General features: G+C 41.1%; 1 protein-coding gene across 6 annotated transcripts in view; it reads right to left on the bottom strand.

The window, feature by feature from the left end:
- The window catches only part of SOX5 (SRY-box transcription factor 5), a 1093182-nt gene that overhangs the window by 896227 nt on the left and 174982 nt on the right, over positions 1-21973 (bottom strand). The window lies entirely within an intron of this gene.

The following is a 21973-nucleotide window of genomic DNA, read 5'->3' as shown; positions in this document are numbered from 1 at the left end:
GCACCCCATATGGACTAAGACAAAAATGTATACATTGTCTTTTCAATAGATCATTTGGAAAACTCAACTCTCTATCTTCTATATGGAAGGTGTTGAGAAGGTAACTCTTAAATATGCTGTGAATTATCTCCAAATTTTCTTGGGCCATTTTAAGGGTAGGAGTAGGCAGTGACTGTACCTTCTTGAGGCTTATGTGGGAAACCAACATATGCTCAGTGCAGAAGACACAGAATCTCTAAGTATCTGAAGTGAGATTGGGGGTCACTTAAAAAGACTCTCAGAGTCTTCGTAAAACATGCTGCTACAATTGCTCCCTGTTTCATTCCCTTTTTATTCATTTACTATAACACTGCCACATTATTTTTTATAAAACACAAATCTTATGTTGTACCTTTACCGAAAATGAACAATTTCTATTGTTTTCAAGATAAAGTCATTAGTTCACGAATACACTAAATATTTTAGGGCTTCTCTGGTGGCTCAGACAGTAAAGAATCTGCCTGCAATGCAGCAGACCTGGGTTCAATTCCTGGGTTGGGAAGATCCCCGGGAGGAGGGTATGGCTACCCACTCTAGTATTCTTGCCCAGAAACTCCCATGGACAGCCTGGCAGGCTACAGTTCATGGGGTTGCAAAGAGTTGGACATGACTGAGCATCTGAGCACTCACTCAGAGATTATGAATGGTTAGGTTCCCTTGGGAGAAGCTGACACTAGACCTAATCCCTTCTATGGGGCAGAATCTACAGAATATATACCCCATGGAGGAAGAGTGTTCTAAATTGAGAGCAAGAACCAGGCTTGGAAGTGAGGACTAACCTGTACTACCCATATATCTTAGGTCTACTGTGTGATAACTACTCCTTTCTCTCAAACTCTCTATCTCAGTTATGAGTTCCTGGGCACTCAGCCCAGAGGTGACCCTCCAGAATGCAATCTGGGAGATCAGATAGTAGTTAGAATATAGGGGCTGTTAATCAGCTTACTTAGTGAGACCACAATCTTGAATGAGAGAATTTGAAAGTGAAAAGCAGTTTCAAGATTTTGAAAACATTCCCAGTGAAAATGCAAAAGCAAACTGTAGATCCTAAGCAAAGAGAGACAGTATGGGAACTCTCGTGTATCTAGAGAGGGAGAGAAGAGACATCATGAGCAAGGACAGAGACAGAGCTCAGAGGTAGGCCAGGCTCTCCTGTATCATGGCATTTAACCTATAAGGAGGTAGGGCTGGAGAATATCAGCTGGACAAAAGGCACCCAAGGGTCTATGGGCCGTCAGTCCTCTTTCACGGACATTACTTGCTGGGGAGGGGACAGGAGTGGACACAAACCTCTCAGGGAATCCTTGTAAGTCTTACAGCCATCGAACTTGGTGAGGGAGAAATGAGAAAACAGAGGGTGTAGGAGCGAGAAGCCTCAAAATGTCTGAGCTCTGTTCCATCTTCCCCAGTCCCAACACACACACAACTCAGTACAACACAGAGGAGGATGGGGAAAGCCCTGGGGATGGGGAAAGGAAGAGGAACCTCAAGCTGAAGTCCACGGGAGGCCCGCAGCAGCTGCTCCCGCTCATATCCAGGTGGGGCTAATTGCATCAGCAAGGACAGAGGCCCACAGTGGCCGAGGGAAGATGCCAAGAAGGATAAGGGGACAACGCCAGGGCCAGCATGCATACATGTGACCATGTGATGCTCCACACACCCCTACCAGCTGCAATGATACACAATTTCCCCAAGGATTTGTTTTTGTTTTTAGTGGGGCTGGAGTGGGGTGGCAGGGGACGGCACAGATGTGAGCAGTCATCCTTCTCGGGGTCATGTTAATACAGGGTTTCCATCTGAGAGGAATGTGGCCTTACATTTTACACCCACGGTGCCTCTCTCACCCTACCCCGCTCCTGGGCCTGGACAGGGAAACAAAGATCAAATTAACAAACAGATGATTTGATAGTAAAGACACTGAGTTATTTCATGCTATTTCAAGTTTGCTTTTTATTACCTTTCAATCTGCACAGTAGGGTTGGGACTCAGGAGCAAGCATACATTATGGAAACAGCTCCATTTTCTTTGTACCTTAGAGTAGAAGTGATAAAATTTGACCCAATTAGATGTGTCCAAAATTATTGCAATATCATATCAGATTATTTTCCTATTGTGTGGCAGTGGCTCAGTCATGTCTGACTCTTTGCTACCCCCATGCACTGTAGATCTCTAGGCTCCTCTGTCCATGGAAATCTTTAGGCAAGAACACTGGAGTGGGTTGCCATTCCCTTCTCCAGGGGATTCTCCCAACCCAGGGATCGAACCGGGGTCTCCTGCACTGCAGGTAGATTCTCTACTATCTGAGCCACCCAGGGAAGCCCATTTCCTTATTTAGATTACTCAAAATGCCATAAAAATCTTTTTTTTCTTTATACCTTCTCGAAGCAAATCAGATCTACTACTTCACATACTGTTGAAAGTTACACATTAGCTCACTCAACAAAGCAACCAAGAACATCACTTTTTTAAGGGTTGGTAAGAAAGATGACCACTTATACTCCTCTGCCAAGCCCAAGCATCTTTCCTAGTGTTCTCTTCGGAACTCTGCCAAAAACACACATGATCTAAAATCTTAAATTGCTATAAATCTGAAATACTAGGGTAATTTCCCTCATTTAAACCCTTAAAATATGTTTTCTTTGTGGTTCCTTCTACAAATTTCAAGAACTTTCACATGTTCCATTTAATAGCTCCATAGGTACATGCATGCTAAGTCGCTTCAGTCGTGTCAGACTCTTTGTGGACTGTAGATCGCCAGGCTCCTCTGTCCACGGGATTCTTCAGGCAAGAATACTGGAGTGGGTTGCCATATCCTCCTCCAGGGGACCTTTCTGATCCAGGGATCAAACTGCAGTCTCCTGCAGCTCCTGAACTACAGGTGGACTCTCTACCGCTGAGCCACTGGGAAGCCCAACTCCACAGGCCTTGGTAGCAACACCGCACTGGCACCCTACTGACAACTATAATTAGAATCTGGAGGCTTTACTCCATCTCTGTCTGCTAGCTGAGTGTTCTGGAACAAGTCACCTGATCTTTTGGAGTACTTTATTCATCACATTAAAGGGTGGCCTACACAATTCCCAGAGTTCGACCCTTCTCTGATATTTCCACCATAGTAGATGGTAACTTCTCATACTATCTTATCTCATGCTTTCTAATTCACAAATTAATCACAAACAACATTAACTGATTTGCCAATCACGGTAGAAGAGCTGGTAGTATGAGGAGCAAGAAACAAGAACTTACAAGAAGACTTGGATGATTCATAGTAATCATAATCAAACACTGACCATTTGCAGTAGTTCCTATGAATAGACAATATACAGCCTTGACGTACTCTTTTCCTGATTTGGAACCAGTCTGTTGTTCCATGTCCATTTCTAACTGTTGCTTCTTAACCTGCATACAGATTTCTCAGGAGGCAGGTAAGGTGGTCTGGTATTCCCATCTCTTTAAGAATTTTCCACAGTTTGTTGTGATCCATACAGTCAAAGGGTTTGGCATAGTTTTAATAAAGCAGAAATAGATGTTTTTCTGGAACTCGCTTTTCCAATGATCCAGCGGATGTTGGCAATTTGATATTTGGTTCCTCTGCCCTTTCTAAATCCAGCTTGAACATCTGGAAGTTCATGGTCACATACTGTTGAAGAGTGGCTTGGAGAATTTTGAGCATTACTTTACTAGCGTGTGAGATGAGTGCAATTATGCGGTAGTTTGAACGTTCTTTGGCATTGCCTTTCTTTGGGATTGGAATGAAAACCAACCTTTTCCAGTCCTGTGGCTACTGCTGAGTTTTCCAAATTTGCTGGCATAGTGAGTGCAGCACTTTCACAGCATCATTTTTTAGGATTTGAAATAGCTCAACCGGAATTATGTCACCTTCACTAACTTTGTTCTTAGTGATGCTTCCTAAGGCCCACTTGACTTCACATTCCCGGTTGTCTGGCTCTAGGGGAGTGATCACACCATTGTGATTATCCGGATCATGAAGATCTTTTCTGTATGGTTCTGTGTACTGAGTGACTGAACTGAAAAAACAGACACTGTGCTGAGTGCTTCACATGTTGTTGTTATTATTCGGTCACTATGTCATGTCTGACTCTTTGCCACTCCACGGATGGCAGCACGCCAGGCTTCCCTGTCCTTCACTATTTCCTGGAGTTTGCTCAAACTCATGTCCATCGAGTCAGTGATACCATCCAACCATCTCATCCTCTGTCTGCCCCTTCTCCTCCTGCCCTCAATCATTCCCAGCATTATGGACTTTTCCAATGATTCAGCTCTTTGCATCAGGTGGCCAAAAGTATTGGAGCTTCATCTTCAGCATCAGTCCTTCCAATGAATATCCAGGGTTGATTTCCTTTAGGATTGACTGGTTTGATCTCCTTGCAGCCCAAGGGACTCTGAAGAATCTTCTCCAGCACCATGGTTCAAAAACATCAATTCTTTGATGTTCAGCCTTCTTCATGGTCCAACTCTCACATCTGTACATGACTATTGGAAAAACCATAGCTTTGACTATATGAACCTTTGTTGGCAAAGTGATATCTCTACTTTTTGATACTCTGTCTTGGTTTGTCATAGCATTCCTTCCAAGGAGCAAGTGTCTTTTAATTTATTACATGTCATATCTGGCTTAATTCTTACAACAGCTCTATGGGAGGGGTATTTTATTATATGCATTTTACAGATGATAAAATTGGCACAGGAGATTCAGAAATATGCTCAAGGTCACAAAGCTAGAAGGTCTCTAGTTAACTATGAAACACCTACTAGTTGCAATTGAAACAACCCAACCAAACACAGTGAAAAGCACAGACAAAAGAAATCCCAAAATCACTGTATAGAAATGTTCAACATAACCATTTCTGGAACTAGTTAAATAAGAATGCAGAAAAGTTATTGCTCAAAAATTTTATTTTCATGAGGTAGTAGTATACAAATGCATGCAAAGTTAAAATTAGAAAGGACACAATCATTTTTCATTCCTTCTACGGGTAAGGAAAATCAGTTAACTAGGGGAATGGCAGGACTGTGCCTGGACCCCAGATCTCCTCTTTTTCGACCCAGTGCTCTTTTTAGTATGTTCCTAATCCTTTTGGAAAGTCAGTAGTGGTTGACAGTGCAGACTGTGATGGCAGAATGCTGTTTGAATTCTTGTTCTCATTCACCAGCTGTGTCATCTTATGCCTCAGTTTCCACATCTGTAAAATGTCATGATTCCTACCGTACAGTGTTGTTGTGAGGATTACACTAATTAATACATACAAAATACATAGAACCATCCCTATGGACTGTAGTCCGCCAGGCTCCTCTGTCCATGGGATTCTTCAAGCAAGAATACTGGAGTGGGTTTCCATGCCTGAGAACTTAAGTTTGGTCTTTATTATTACTACAATAGCACATTTGAGGGCAGCGGAGGTGGGAGGGGCAGTGAAAGGGAAGCCAAACATCAATCGGCACCCAGAAGTACACAGAAGAAAATAGAAAAGGCATGTTAATACCATTTGAGATATCTCACTCTTTCCATCTAAGAATTCTATTCCTTAGCTCTCCCCAGCACACCACATAGACAACTGGGAGTACATTTTTGTCAAGACTAGAGATAGAGGAAATGCTGAAAGAAGTAATTTATGAGCCAAGTTTTAAGGAGGATTCCTAGCTTCCAGACTTAACTTTATCATTTTCAACTGGATTCTAAAAAGTCAGGTCAGGTCTCCAACTCCAGTTCCCTTCTCAGAACTTTCCTATAAGCGTGATACTTCTGGAGGGTTTGCAAGTTTTCATTAATAGCTGAAGCCAAGAAGGAGATTTCTGATCTTAATTTTAATCATTCTAACCCAGTGAACAATATATAACCTTTAATTACCAAATCTTTTGTTTTCTTGTTTTGCATCAGATTTCCTGCCATTATTAACTTAGGCATGATTATAGGAAAACACGTGTAATTTGCAATTCAAAACAGTCTCTAATCTTAAAAGAATTTCCATGGGTGGACGAAATGGCGCACAAGTTCCCTAGCTCTGTCCCCTGCATAGCCCACCACTTGCTCAAGGGATCCTAACTCATAAAGGAGGAGCGCTGTACAGCTTTAAAATGACTTCATTCCCATATTTACATATTTTTAATAGGGCTATGATGAATCTCCTTCCGCTTGACTCCTATTTTGAGCTGTGATATTTTAATCTCCATTCTTGCTGCAACTTAGCAGATGAATGTGCAGTGTGACAGAGCTCAGAGGAAATAGTATAAATAAAGCAAAGTGGAGCTATGACATCTCACATTTTATAGCTTTTTTATTGTAGCCGAAGCATAAACAGAGCACAGCTGTGTTATACTTACCGCTGTGAGCGCTCCCTCCATCCTCACCCCCTATTGCTTTTAAAAAGACAGAGCTCTTATTCAGAAAGCTTTGGCTGTGGGTAGCATGGCCCCACCAGGGACAGCCTCTACCCCAAACCTCTACCTTTGACTCATTTCTGCTCCTCCAGATGTAGATTTGTGGAGTTCCACATCATCCCTCTGACTGAAAAGCAACATGCCAACCACAGCCCAGCCTGCCCAGCAGCAGAAGCACCATACTCCTACCTATAGGAAGACGGCTCCAGAACCAATGTTCACTCAACACATGCATGCTTCCCAGGTGGCTCAGCGGTAAAGAATCTGCCTGTCAATGCAAGACACGTGAGTTCAAACCCTGGGTCAGGAAGATCCTCTGGAGAAGGAAATGGCAACCCACTCCAGTGTTCCTACCTGGGAAATCCCATGGACAGAAAAGCCTGGTGGCTATAGTCTATGGAGTTGCAAACAGTCAGACATGATTGAGTGACTAAACAACAATGACACATACCCAGGGATTGAACCCAAGTCTCCTTCATTGTAGGCAGATTCTTTACCATCTGAGCCACCAAGGAAGCCCAAGGCAGGGGATAATAATTCATCAACACTCAATAGGAGACACATAACTAGCTGAAAGTATTCAAAAGAGTGTAATCTCTTAGTGAACGCCCCTTTTGGAGTGAAAAATCTGTATTTTTCACTTTCAAATGAACTATTAGTCATGTTTGGGTGAAAGTTGTAAATGCCAAGAACACCAGACACAGTGAGAGTGAGAAGAGCGGTATTAAGATGCACAAAATCGATACACGTGCTAACATAATCATCAGGTTTTAGAATTTCTCAGGCTGGTTACATATTTCACAAAGGTCAAAGCCAGAGGAAAAGACAAATCGCAAGCACCTTCTACACTCCGATGAATACAAGGTTATATATGCAGGGTTGATTGGTCCAAGACAAACAACTGATCTAACAGTAGCCAATCAGAGTTCTTCCCAGAGATATTTTATTTAAGTAAAATGGAAAAAATCAGCAAGCTTTAGAATTCCTGTGCTGTCATCGATGGTGCCATTTCCTCCCATATGGGGAAATTTCTACTGCAACAGGAAAGAGCAAAGTCCACATCCAAAATGACAAGGACACAGGAGAGGTGTACTGAGCCATGACAGAGTATGACTCCCTGGTTCCACCCATTCCTGAGGCCCATTCAAACTCTTGTATCACCCTCAACATAGTCATTTGCCTTCCTTGTATTCTTTTACCCAACCAATTCCAGCTTTTTTTTTTCCCCCTTAAGCTGCCTCGAATTGGGTTTTATCACTTACGAGAAAAGAATCCTATTTCACCTTCCAGAAGAAGATTCTTTTTTCAGCTGGGTTAGGATTTATTCTTTCTTTTTCAAATACCACCACACTATTTATGGGAAGGAAGGAAAACCCTCTGGGCTTGTAAAGGAATATGTAATGAAATTCAAAAGACACATGCATCCAAGTGAAAAGAATATAGGGGCACAGTAGCCTCTACACCAGTGCAGTGAAATGAGAGACGGGAGAAAGAAGATTGATTTGCATCATCATTAACATGGAAGGAGAAAAGACGGAGAACACAATGACCGCGAGAACCACCTCCATTGACATACGTCATTGTTTCAAAACAACAGGCCCAACTGGGCTAACACAGGAGCAAAGTTGGTATCCCAAGCTCCCCAGCTATCTATCCGCCCAGAGTCACTCTTCTGCCAAGCTCATTGTTTACCAAGCTGCCAGCCCAGCCCAGGGATCTGATTAGCAATTTGCACTTTTGTGAGAGGATTAACAGAATTCCTTTGTTTTGATGTCGGATTATCAAACTGCATCTTTAAAGAGGTGTGACCTCATCCAGATTCATAAGCCTGCTCCCTCGAGAATGACTTGAATTTTCCTCCACTTGTGTAACATATAATTTCATAAAGGAGTTACTGTCAAAACATGGTACTCAATTCTTGATGTGTGCAAAGAAGCACATTTGTAATGTAAATAACCTCAGAAGTTTTGTGATATTTTAAAATAACCCATCTGGTGGGAAAACAAGGATTTTCAACCCATTTGGTTCCAGCACTAGTAAATTAGTGTGCATCTAGCTCTGATAGAACCCGCAGATAAACCCCCTTCCCCAACTAAGACTCATGATGCTTTTATTTCTAAGGATGAGTATTTCTAATCAACTCATACTCTCGACAAATCTTTTAAAAAGAAAGCAGAACACACACGAGAGTAAACTGAGGCAAACCAAAGAATTTGATGGCTACAGCCAAAATGGTAATGATCTCAAATTGTTTACACTGCATGGTTTATACATCCAGCTTTACCCAAATATAGAGAAGAAGGACGGAAACACAATAAGAGTTTTGCATTTCTCAGTCTGTTCAGTAACAGGCAACTCATCAAAAAGAAAGTCCCTAAAATTTCCACCAAAGTTTGAAACCAGTAAAACATCCAAGGTGGACGATGTCTACACGGCAGTATGCAACAGGTTGAGGAAAATTAGCCTTCAGACTCTGCACTAGTATAATGTTTGCTTCAGATGGCAACCACAAATGAAATGCACAAGAGCAATCCAGCCTCTGAAAGACATGCATTACTGGTGAGACAACTGCGTCTTGGGAAATACATAAATGCCCATTCAGCTACAAGTGGCAAAAAGGGCAGTCCAGCCTCACTCAGCTAATGACCCCAAAGCCAGACACTGCTGCAGATCAAGGGGCAGTTTTATTCGCTGACAAACGAATGAAAGCATCCTGCTTTATTAAGAGGAATCAAGTGTATTAAATGTGTTTATTTTAAATATTAATATAGATTTGTTACCCCAAAGTTGACATAGGGGACTGTGACTTCAAATCAGGGAACTTTCAATTGTAAGAGTAGCTTGGGGTAAAGAATCTGCCTGCCAATGCAGGAGAGGCAGGAGACATGGGTTCAAACTCAGGGTCAGGAAGATCCCCTGGAGGAGGAAATGGCAACCCACCCCAGTACCCTTGCCCAGAGAATCCCATGGACAGAGGAGTCTACACAGCTATAGTCCATGGGTTCACAAAGAGCCAGGCATGACTTAGCAACTGACCACGCAGGCACACTCTAGGCAAGCCCTGATAAATAAGATGTCAGGTGTGCTGATCTGCTTGTAAATACAGCATGTACACACAAGACTATTAAATCTATGGTTCTTAATGAGTGGTTGTGTGAATTAATGAATTCACTTGGAAAACCATTTTTAATACAATCAAGTCATGCCCCCCAACTTATAGCCTGTAGGTGGAATGAGAACATATTTTTCTGAAAAAAAACCTCAACTGTGACTCTGTGAATACCTCTTAAACAGCCCTCTCTTATACTTGGAAATAGGTCTTCTATGTGGATTATTTGCAAGTCTTGCCTTATTAACTAAACTGAAGTGTTCTTAAAAAGGTGGATCATGTCTCTTATGAGCTTCCTACAGTAACCTGTAGGGTTTCCCTGGTGACTCAGCAGTAAAGAATCCGCCTGCCAATGCAGGAGATGCAGGAGACATGAGTTCAATCCCTGGGTCAGGAAGATTCCCTGGAGGAAGCATGGCAATCCACTCCAGTATTTCACCTGGGAAATCCCATGGCCAGAGGAGCCTGGAGGAATACAGTCCATGGGGTTGCAGAGAGTCGTACACATCTTGGTGACTAAATAACAGTAACAACACAGTGATCTGTACAAAATTTGGTTCCAAAAGTTGGATAAATAAATTCAAAAGACTTGTGTTTAACTAATAGGGCTGTGATAGTTGTTATTAAAGCAGACAAGTTCTTTAGGGAGAGCAGAATGAAAAAAAATTTTTTTAATAACTTGACTTTAACCCCAAAGCTACCTATATGGAATTCAAGAAGAAAACAATGTAGATTATTTATGCCTTCTCTAGCCATAATTACAGAGCACCAGTCATAAATAACCTTGAAATATTCATTTATTCAATATATATTTATTGAATGTCTCCATTTGCCAGGAACTATCCTGGGCTCTAGAGATACAGCAGTAAAGAAAACAGACCAAGTTCCTTGCCTTCATGCAGTTAATATTCTAGGGAGGGAGACAAAAAATTAACAAGAGAAATGAATAGATGCATTACTGTTAGATGTTGCTATTGTTTAGTCACTAATTTGTGTCCAGCTTTCTGAAATTCCATGGACTATAGCCTGCCATGCTCCTCTGTCCATGGGATTTTTACAGGCAAGAATACTGGGGTGGGTTGCCATTTCTTTCTCCAGGGGATCTTGCAATCCAGGCAGATTCTTTACCAATGAGATGCCAGGAAAGCCCACTAGGTAAGTTAAGGAAGTGCTAAGGAGAGAAATTAAAGCAAAGGAAGACAGAAAGTGTTTAAGGGAGGATTAGATGAAATTTTACAGGAGAGGCAAGGGCCTCACCTAGGAGTCATGAGTCGAGACCTAAAGAAAGTGCTAGAATGAGTCATTATCAATAGCCTGAACAAGATCACTGCAGGCAGATGGGACCTCGCAGGGGTGCAAAGGTCCTGTGGGGTCAGCACCCAGCTTATTAGAGAAAGAGCAATGGGCAGAGGGAGGGAGCGAGGCAGGACAGGAACAGAAGGGCAAGCCAGCAAGGAGAGGGGGCAGGGCTGCCTCTGATCTTTGAGCATCATAGTTAGGACCCCACTCAGGAAGAAAGTCATTGGCCTGTCCTGAGCAGGGAAGGACATAATCTGACTAATGTGATTTTTTAATTAATTAATTTTTATTGGAGTATAGTTGCTTTACCCTGTTGTGTTAGCTTGTATTGCATGTATGAATGAATCATTCATACAGATACGGCCCCTCCTTTTGATTTGGAGATATACGTCCCCTCCCTTTTGGGTTCCCCCCTCTCCAAGTCACCACAGTGCATTAAGTAGAGCTCCCCGTGTCATACAATGTGTTCCCACCAGCTGTCTATTTTACGTGTGTGTGTTCAGTCACTCAGTTGTGTCCGACTCTTTGTGATCCTATGGAGTGTAGCCCGTTGGGCTCCTCTGTCCATAGCATTTTTCTGGCAAGAATACTGGAGTTGGTTGCCATTTCCTCCTCCAGGGGATCTTTCCGAGGCAGGGATTGAACCTGTGTCTCCCACGTCTACTACACGGCAGGCAGATTCTTTACCGCTGAGTCACGGAGGACACGGCATCCACAGTGAATATATGTCAAGCCCAATCTCCCAATTCCTCCCTCCCCACCCTTTTCCCCATTGGCATCCAGACATTTGTTCTATGTCTGTCTCTATTTATGCTTTGCAAAGATGACTAATGCACTTTATATACATTCAAGGCTCACCCTGGCTGCCATATGAAAACACTTAAGGGGAATAAAGTTAGAAGCCCAGTTAGGAGATTTTGGCCACAAGCAGAAATGAGGGTGGTTTGGAGCAGACTAGAAAGTGGAGATGAGGAGAGGTGGTCAGAATCCTGGAAATATTTTGAAAGTAGTGCTGACAGAGTTTGGCCCAGGGATTAGATGGACTATAAATGAAAGGAGTCCAGGATGATGAAAGGTTGGGGTCTAAGTAATGGGGAGAATGGGTCTAAGCAAAGAGCTACTTGGCGCTCCTTTCACTGAGCTGGGGAAGACTTCGAGGGGAGCAGGCATGAGGACCATGTCCATAGCTCATTTCATGTGCCAAGTGGAGCTGTCAAGTGGCCATTTGGGTAGGATGTATATGGAGCTCAGGAGAGAGGTCACAATGTAAAAGAAATTTATATCATAAGACAAAATTTTCCCATCTCCGATCACTAAAAGTGGTTGTTTTCCAATGAGTCTGTATTTAAAAGAGGTGGCAGAATTTGCAGTATCTTTAATAACAGTCTTTAAAAAGTATAGAAATGTGTAAATAGCCATTTGATTTTAATAGAGACAATTCCTTAAAGTTCACCATACCCTGATAAATCATAGGCAGCTAAACTCATACAGTCAACGTATATAATAGATGTTAAGGTAATGGCCTGGGTTTGGTGGTCTGACTTGATATATGACTAGAGTTTATTTAGATAATCTAGGACAAATATGTAGTACCGTGGCTAGATAGGTAGGTCTCACTTTTTTTTTTTTTTAGGAATAACAAGAAAACTTACACACGTGCTTCTGAGAGTCTGTTGATAAGAGCTCATGCTGGGTACACTTTAAGTTTCATGCTTTATCTTTATGATGTATGTGGAATTTGAAAAATAAATCTAAAAGATTAAATGTTTTAAAGTATTTGCTAAACTACCTGACTTTCCCCCCAAATCTTTAGGTAAAGTTGACTTTGATAATAGTAAGATACTTTGCAACCAGTATCATCACTACCATCATCACAGCTTTTTTACTAAGCCCTACCAGGTGTTAGGCCTTGTGTACTCATTTTATACTATATACCAGGCCCTGTATATTGTTTTGTATGTGTTAAATCATTTAATTCTAAGGACAAGCCTACATTATTCATAAATATTTCTTACACTAAAGCCAGATGTCTCCTGACAAAAATTTATAAATAGAGAAATATCTTCTCCTTCAACGTGAAAAAGCAACAGAAAGACTAAAACAACATACATAAATATATGGAGTCAGAAAAAATTGAGAAAGTTGTACTCCTGTATACTTGTAGTATATATAACTAGGAAATGCCTCTCTGAACAATTATCCTATAGCAAATGTCCTATACCAAAACAAATGACCCATTCCAGTGAAAAGCCATCCATCACAATGAACTAAAAATCATCAGAGTAGCAAGTTAATAAAAATTAAATAGCACTTCTAGAAGTAAAAAACAAATAATCTAAAACTATTGGATTTTAGGCACTTCCATGGTGGACCAGAGATTAAGACTCCATGCTTCCAATGCAGTGACTGGGGTTTGATTCCCTAGTCAGGGAACTAAGATCCCACACGCCATGTGGTGTGGCCATAAAATAAATAAATAAATAAAACATAAAACTATATTTGCTTTTAGTAAATAGAAAGTTTCACTGTACAAAATATTGGGGGGTATAAGGCAGTTTATTAGAAAAAAAAGAAAACTTTAATCAAGCATTTATCAGATATAATGTTAATGTCCAGAAATAAAATAGATAGAAAAATACACTTCCACAGTCTTGAGCAATTCCTCCAAATCCTTCATCCATCTAAGCTGGCAGAGCATGTCAGTGGTTTATTCAGATACTGTCCACATTTGTAAATGAGCCTCTTCCTTCTGGTATTTTAGCACTGGACCATGTAAATGATTACACTGCTATATATTTAATGTAGTAGATATAAAACACAGACCCAAATATCAACTTTAGAAAATCACAAAACTCATCAAATACTTCCTCTAAAGTCATCAAGATAAGTAGCCTGCAAACCACGGGGTTGCTAACTACGGCACCTCTATTAACGTGGTCATTCTAGTGACCCTCCACTATTCTAATATCTTGTTCAACATAACCTAGTGAATCCCATCTCTGCAAAGGGAGATGCTTCAGAATGCATGCTTCTGGGTGAGCAAAGAGTCAGATGTGGGTCACCTGGGGGCTCTATCATTCCGCTTATAAATCCAGAAAGGGTCCTGGTGAAACACACAGGGGAGAAGACACACACACTTCTTTGACATCTTTCATGCATCATAAAAGCTGACTCTAATTTTCTTAGAAAGAGTATTAAAGGGCAATCTTTATACTGTCATTTTAAACTAAAATAAAAAAGCAGGGCTAATACATAATATACATCCTCAGTGAAATTAAGTAGGCCAAGTTTATTTCTCCAAATCCTACAATCTTCTTTGATGACAAGCTTCTTTCTTGTTCTTCTGCCACTTCCTTCCCCAGACTGTCTCTGACCACATTAGAGTCCAATTTATTTGTTCAGTGAGATTGAACTCAAGTGAACAGTCCACATTTACACTATCCCTTTGCTTTCTCTTCCTCATCAAAAGGCACCTACTCTTTGTTCTTTTAGTCAATGCCCAAACCTTAAACTTCCAAGATCACAGCTGCCAAATGATAATACAATCAGTGACAAAATGCCAGTGGTTAAAGACAGAAACTTGGAATTGCAAGGAAATCTTCAGAGGTAATTAACTCATTCCTTCTCTTAAAATTGGAGTCCTCTTTGCTATGTCACTATCATCATCTTGGATTCGGGCCAACTCTACAGCCAGAGATCAAAATTTACTTCATTTTGAGGTAACACATCCAATTTTAACCTTCCTTTCCTGGTCTCAGTTCTCCTGCTACACAGAATATCTTATGTTTTACATACCAAGATGCACCCAGCTCTGTGCCCTGGGATACTGATTTCAACGAATCACATCAAGAGACTTCTTTGCTCCCAAGCTTCTGGTTGGATTTTGAAAATGAGAGTCAGGAGCAGGAGATAAAGAATAAGATGAGTGAGGTCAGGGCAGGATATGTCTTTCTGCAGCTCTCCTTACAGGGAATGGTCACAGTCTGGGGGTGTATCCAGTCCGGTGAGCCTCTCCAATCTGCTCCCCTCAGGCCCAGAGATGGTATCAACCTCGCAATTATTACCCCTGGAATATCAACCCGTGTCAGTTCTTTTTATTAACAACTTTATTGGATATGCTACATATACCATACAATCCACCCATGTTAAGTGTACAAGTCAATGGTCTTTAGTATATTTATAAAGCTGTTCAACCAGCACCACAATCAATGGTGGAACATTTTCATCACTCTAAAAACAAGCTCCACACTCATTAACAATCAGGCCTCCCCCATTTCTTCCCAATCCTTCAGCTCTAAGGCAGTCACTAAATCTGCCTTCTGTTTTTACAGATCTGGCTATCTGGACATTCCATATAAGTGGAATCATACAATATACGTTCTCTTCTGACTGGCTTCTAATTCACTGAGCATAATGTTTCCAAAGTTCATGTTGAAGCATATATCAATACTTCATTCCTTTTTGTTGCCAAATAATATCCCTTGTATGAAGGAAACTCATTTTACCAGTCCATTCATTAGTTGATAGATATTTGGGTTGTCTGTTGTCTCCACTTTTGGCTATTGTGAATACCTCTGCCATTAACTTGGTATACACATTTTTGTGTGGATATGTTTTTATTTTTCTTGAATAAACCTCAGATTGGAGTTGTTGGATTATACAGCAACTCAACCTTTTGAGGAACTGCTTAGACTCCTTTAAGCAACTACCCACGTAACATCGCCATCAGTGAAATATATGGCTTCCGCTGCTGCTGCTGCTGCTAAGTCGCTTCAGTCGTGTCCAACCCTGTGCGACCCCATAGATGGCAGCCCACCAGGCTCCGCCATCCCTGGGATTCTCCAGGCAAGAACACTGGAGTGGGTTGCCATTTCCTTCTCCAGTGCATGAAAGTGAAAAGTGAAAGTGAAGTCACTCAGTCGTGTCTGACTCTTCGTGACCCCATGGACTGCAGCCTACCAGGCTCCTCTGTCCATGGGATTTTCCAGGCAAGAGTACTGGAGTGGGTTGCCATTGCCTTCTCCTAGTTTCTCCATATCCTCACCAACACTTGTGACTATATCTGTATTTTATATTGTAGCTGTCTTAGTGCATGTTAAATGATATCTTATTGTGGTCTTGGTTTTTAAAAAATTCTATTTATATACTTATAATGACTACCTTTATTAAATTCTCCTCAAATCATTTCATTTAAGTCCACCATGTTTCCTGTCAGACCCTGACTGACTCAAAGGCTAATCATGTTCCATATTTTTGAAGGTGGTTTTGAATCCTCTCTAAGTTTTTTCAAGCTAAACAACTCCTCTTTATATGAACTCTGTTTTCAGATTACTTATCCCCCTAACTCACTAGTTTTAGACATTAAATTATCAATGTCCTTCAAATTATTTCACCCAGAAGTGACATATATGAACTGACCAGTATACATTTTACCAGGTGATTATCTCATTGCTTATGGACACTATATTCCTTCTATCAATGCTGTTAAAGATGATAATACCTCTTGTTTGAGCAGTTAAGTCCTACCATTGGCTTATATGAAATATAAAATCAACCAGATTATCTTGATAATGTACTATCAATTCAGAGAGATTTAAAAATTAAATGGAGAATTACTTTAACAGTATTAAATTTCATCACTTTAAGTTTAGCCAACATCAAGCTTATCATTGACTTCTGAGTCATTTGCTTCACAACAGCAAATATGATAAAATTGGCTAACATGCCAAATATTTCTTTGCCAGAAAAGGTATTAGTTTCCTCTCTTCCTTACTTCATCTAAGTTCTTAATGGAGATAATAAAAGAGGATAAGCCAATGAATACAATGAGTGGCACCTGACAATAGACCTCTCTTTAGGTTGATAAGTATATACTAACCTATATCTTTTACATTCAACAGACAATATTCATATTACCACTCTGTCAAGCAAACTAATTTCCTTTCTAATCTCTCAAAATTTTACAAGATATTATGAAACTACATTTTATAAAAAATGATAGCTGACAATAGGGTAGCTCTATTAAAAAAACATTAAGGTAATTTTGTACAATTGGCTCTTAGAGAAGACATACTGGCTTCTTGTGAACAATTGTTTTCCTTCTATGTTCAGAAATGATTATAACACAATCTAAGATTTTACTGCAATCCTTAAAACATAACATTTTAAAAATATAAACTTTTCTTTCATTTTAAATTCAGGGTAACATTTATTCATCTTGAGTCTTCTAAACTTCTTGTCTTCTTGTCTTCTGTTTCAAATTTTACCAAAAGTGGGTTTTTAAAAACAATGTGTAAATAGTAACCACTCCCATCATCGTATACCTCCTTCCCCCATAGGTATAATTATGGGCACTCTGACAATTCAATATTTGAAATTAAAAAAATCTAAATATGTATCACCCTTGATTGTTCTCCTTTCTGTACTCCCCACAACTAACATCCAAACCTTCAGCTAGGACTACTCATAGTATATAAAATCTATACTTTTTTGTTGCTTCTCATTAACTCTACCGCTGTGTCTCTAGTCCAAGTCAGGATCACATCTAACTGAACTGCCAAAATGATTTCCCAAGTGACCTCTCTACTTCCATTTTTGTCCTCCTTCATCTACTCTCCATCCAACAGTCAAAGCAGACTTTCAAAAATGCACATCTGACCAAGTCACTCCTTCACTTACACCAGCTTCTCATCACATTTAGAATAAAATGTCCACTGACAGGTGAATGGATAAAGATGCGGTACATGTAAGCAATGGAATATTCCTCGGCCATAAAAAGTGACATAGCTGGGTCATTTGTAGAAATGTGGATAGACCTAAAGACTGTCAAGAAGTAAATGAGAAGGAGAAAAACATATCATATATTAATGCATCTATGTGGAATCTAGAAAAATGGGAGAGATGAACGTACTGGCAGGGCAGGAATAGAGATGCAGATGTAGAGAACGGCCATGTAGACATGGTGGGAAGAGGAGAGTGAAACAAACTGGGAGAGTAGCACTGATATATACCCACTATCCGGTGTAAAACAGATAGCTTGCGGGAGCTGCTTATAGCATCAGGAGCTCAGCTCAGGGTTCTGTGATGACCTAGACGGGTGGAGTGGCGGGCGAGGGAGGGCCACCACGGAGGGTATATTTGTATACCTACAGGTGATTCAGCTCATCGCATGGCAGAAAGTAACACAACGTTGTAAAACAATTATCCCCCAATTAGAAAAATTTAAGCAACCTGACCCTGCCTTCCTCTCCAACTCCATCTCCCTAACGTGCCCTCCCACCCTCACCATCCACCACCTGCTTCACTACATTAGCTTTTTTTGCTGTTCCCAGAAATTAACAAGTTCAGTGTCTCTTCTGGGACCTTACTTTTGCCATCTCCTCTCCCTAAAGTCTCCCCACATGTCCTCACATGACTTCTCATCCCTCAGGTCTCAGGTGTCAACTCCTCAGAGAACTTCGCCTGCTCTCTTTATCTAAAATAACACTTTCAGCCCTCCTCTCTACTCTACTGTATTTCCTTCATTCAGTTTATCACTTTCTTGACATATTGTACATTTGTTTATTTCTATCTCCATCTTTAGAATCTAAGTACTTTCCGAGCAGGGCTTTTTCTATCTTGTTCACCAATACATACTCAGCTGTCTATAATAATAACCAACGCCTAGTGAGCCCCCCAAACACATTTTTTAAATAAATTGAATAAGAATCCCCAAGGAACAAATCTAATAATATAAATTCTGATCTTGGTAGAAACCAGGAGAAACACGCAGGGCTGGAGCAGTTTTGGTAAATCTTCCCATCACACCGTGCTACAGGAAACCCACGTGAGTGCACAGTCTTCGTTCACAAACTCCATCAATCAAGAGACCAACAGGTCCAGTCTGAAGCCGCCGATATCAGGGAGCCACAGCACACGAGAGCCTTCAATCTCGACTATGGGCCATGAGTATTTTTTTCCCCTATCTCAGTCACCACTCTCCCAATTATAATAAATGAAAAAAGTAGATTGAAGCTAAGGAAAAATAAAGCAAAATTAGAAGCTGGCAAAAAGCAAACCCACTGCCTGGGGCAGCCTGGGGCTGACGGATGATGACAGCTAGCAGACAGATCCTGTTCCCCATTCTAAATTCTGTCTACTAAACAAATTAGCAAGCTCATCAATATCTGCACGGCATTTACCTTCTGCGGCAACAGCTGCTGCAGAATCGCGATGCTGACTTTTGGGGTTGTGGTCTGGCTGATGGGATGCATTCATTGGCCAAGCAGGGTCGGAGATGACAGAAAGACAATCCGATATTATAGGAGACCGTGTGGCAAGGGCTTGGAGGATAAACAGCTTGAGAGTCCCCTGCTGAATCTACTACTTGCCCCTGCCCCTCCACCAATAGCTAGATGTTTGTACGACGAGATGTGAAAACTTCATTCTTGTGCTACTAGTAATTAAGTGTAAAACTTACAATAAAGACATTTATTGTATGCAGGGATGCAGGGAGAGTGACAAAGACTAACCTGGAGGATTAGTAATTAAAGAGAAACTTGTGAAATCCATAATTTTGTAGGGACGATGCTTTAAAATATGATCGTTTTCATGAGAACATGATCATTTTCGTTCAGTGTAGAAATTATATTCTAAAATGGCAAAAATCTTCTCTTTTAAAAAATATGATATTATACTGTTTTCTATTGTAGCATAAGAGAAACTTTGTGTCTCATCTTCAAAGAAGAAGCAATAAGACCAAACACAAGATATGCGCACCAGACTCAGCGACCCCATGTGTTGCAGTCCACCAGGTTCCTCTGTTCATGGAATTTTCCAGGCAAGAATACTGGACTGGGTTGCCATGACCTCCTCCAGGGGATCTTCCTGACCCAAGGACTGAACCCACATCCCCTGCAACTCCTGCACTGCAGGCAGATTCTTCACCTACTAAGCCACCTGGGAAGCCCAAATGCAACATATACAATACAATAAATACAACTTACCCTAAAAGTTTCAAATGAAAATAGCAAAGGAGGAAAAAAAGGGCTTTTATGATTAATTTTACAGGCCATGTTTTCCATGCACTTACATGAAGTTAAGGATAGCAAAATATTCTTAAAACATCCTGCACTGGGAAAATATAAAACTATGAGTAGCTTAGTTAATGATACACAATAGCATTTCAGAACTGAGACTCTGACCACCATTAATTCATCAGGGGAAAGGTAACTGGAAGAAAATGGAAGACAGCAGACTGCCTGAACCTATGTTCAAGCATTTTCTCATTAGAGTCCTGAAATTCTTCAAAGTGAAGAATTTCACTTACAACAAGGGAAACCCTGCATCTCTTCTGGCAAACCATACCCCTTCATACTAAGTGACAACAAAGGGTAGAGACATCCGAGAAATGTCTGTCGAGAGAAGACAAGCCTGTTCTCACCTGAGAAAGAAAAAAAGAAGGTCATCAAGACCCTTGTTATAGCTGAGAGAACCCAAGACACAGGACAGAGAATGCCAGGTACACATCAGCTTCCCACTCACTGTTGGTAAACGCTACTGATTTCAATAATCTGCACAGAGGCCGCCTCCCATGCCTTATTTGTGAAGGCACCTCCCTCCCCCCTTGTAGCTCAGTCGGTAAAGAATCTGCCTGCACTGCAGGAGACCTGGGTTCGATTTCTGCGTCAGGAAGATCCTCTGGAGAAGGAAATGGCAACCCACTCCAGTATTCTTGCCTGGAGAATCCCATGGACAGAGGAGCCTGGTAGGTTCCCAGTCCATGGGGTTGCAAGAGTCAGACACGACTTAGCGACTAAACCACCACCTCCCTCACCCAGTGGCATTGCCATTCCCAGCTGACACCTGTTGACTATCCAAACCAAACCGAAGAAGTGGCTACTACTGTGGAGAAATGTGAAGGTCCTCGTCATTTGAAGAGATGAGCCCAGGGGAGGTGTGGTTATTCCTACCTCTCCTCTGTTCTCAGGCATTGAGTGGTGATGTTGTTTAATCTCCAAGTCGTGTCCAACTCTTTGTGACCCCATGGTCTGTAGCCCGCTAGGCTCCTCTGCCCATGCCAATTTCTTGGGCAAAAGTGGGTTGCCATACAAACCTTATTAAGGCACTCACCAAGCTGTACAATTGATATTTGTACAATGGCAGTAACCCGACTTGAGAAAACATGTGTAATTCTCTTGTGGACACATCTGGAATAGTAAGTATCTGAAAGAGTGGATCAGTGCCCATGAAGGTATGAGCAAGAGGGTGTCCTCTTGTTCACATTTCCCTGAAGTTAAAAATGACTGTGTAAACACAGTAAATGTGCATTACGGCAAACAGCAAAAACAGTATGTTTACTTTTCCACCACCATGAATTCTTACTGGCTTTCTATAGAAGTCTAAAGTAATTTTTTCCATGTTATAGCAAACGTTTTCACTAGATGGTGGGCTTCCAGAGGTCAGAAACAATCTTCTCTCCTCTAAAATAAAGCTTGATGATCTCACATATTCTCAATAAATGCTTGTTGATTAAGGACTATTCTACTAAGGCCAGCTAGATATTGATGATCCTCCCACTTTTCTTCCTGTCACTCACTGTACCTTTCCTTAAAATGAAACTTATTTTTAAATGATCAGGCCCTTTCTTCTGTGAATAAGAGCTTTATCTAAAATGTACCAGTACAGAGGTGGAGATTACATGGATATTCACTCAGGTACACAGACTGGAGGATGAAAACAGGTAACACAAAACTGGATTTTTTTTTGAGGGAGACGGGGCCCACACTGAGTGGCATGTGGGATCTTAAATCCCCAACCAGGGATCAAACCCACACTGCCTGCTTTGGAAGTGCAGTCTTCCAAGTGGAGAGTCAACCACTGGATCCCCAGGGAAATTCCAATGACTGGAGTTGGTTTTTTTAAAGAGCTACTACCATCTCATCAGCAGCCTCAGGTCTTTGGAACCCTGAAGCCACAAGTCAGTATCTGGTATCAGTCTTCTAGAAGGCTTAATCAAGGGAAATTTTAAAATAGTCATTTTAGAGATGAGAGCATAAATGATGACTCAAAGGAAGTAGAAATAATTAGAAAAAAAAAATTCTTTCCCTTTTGCAGTCTGACTGCTCTGTGTGACATCAGGTGTATGAG

The sequence above is a fragment of the Muntiacus reevesi genome, chromosome 1, assembly GCF_963930625.1.
Source record: "Muntiacus reevesi chromosome 1, mMunRee1.1, whole genome shotgun sequence".
Classification (NCBI taxonomy): Eukaryota; Metazoa; Chordata; class Mammalia; order Artiodactyla; family Cervidae; genus Muntiacus; species Muntiacus reevesi.
Note: the sequence above shows the minus strand (reverse complement) of the source record. Positions and strands in the feature narration are given on the sequence as shown.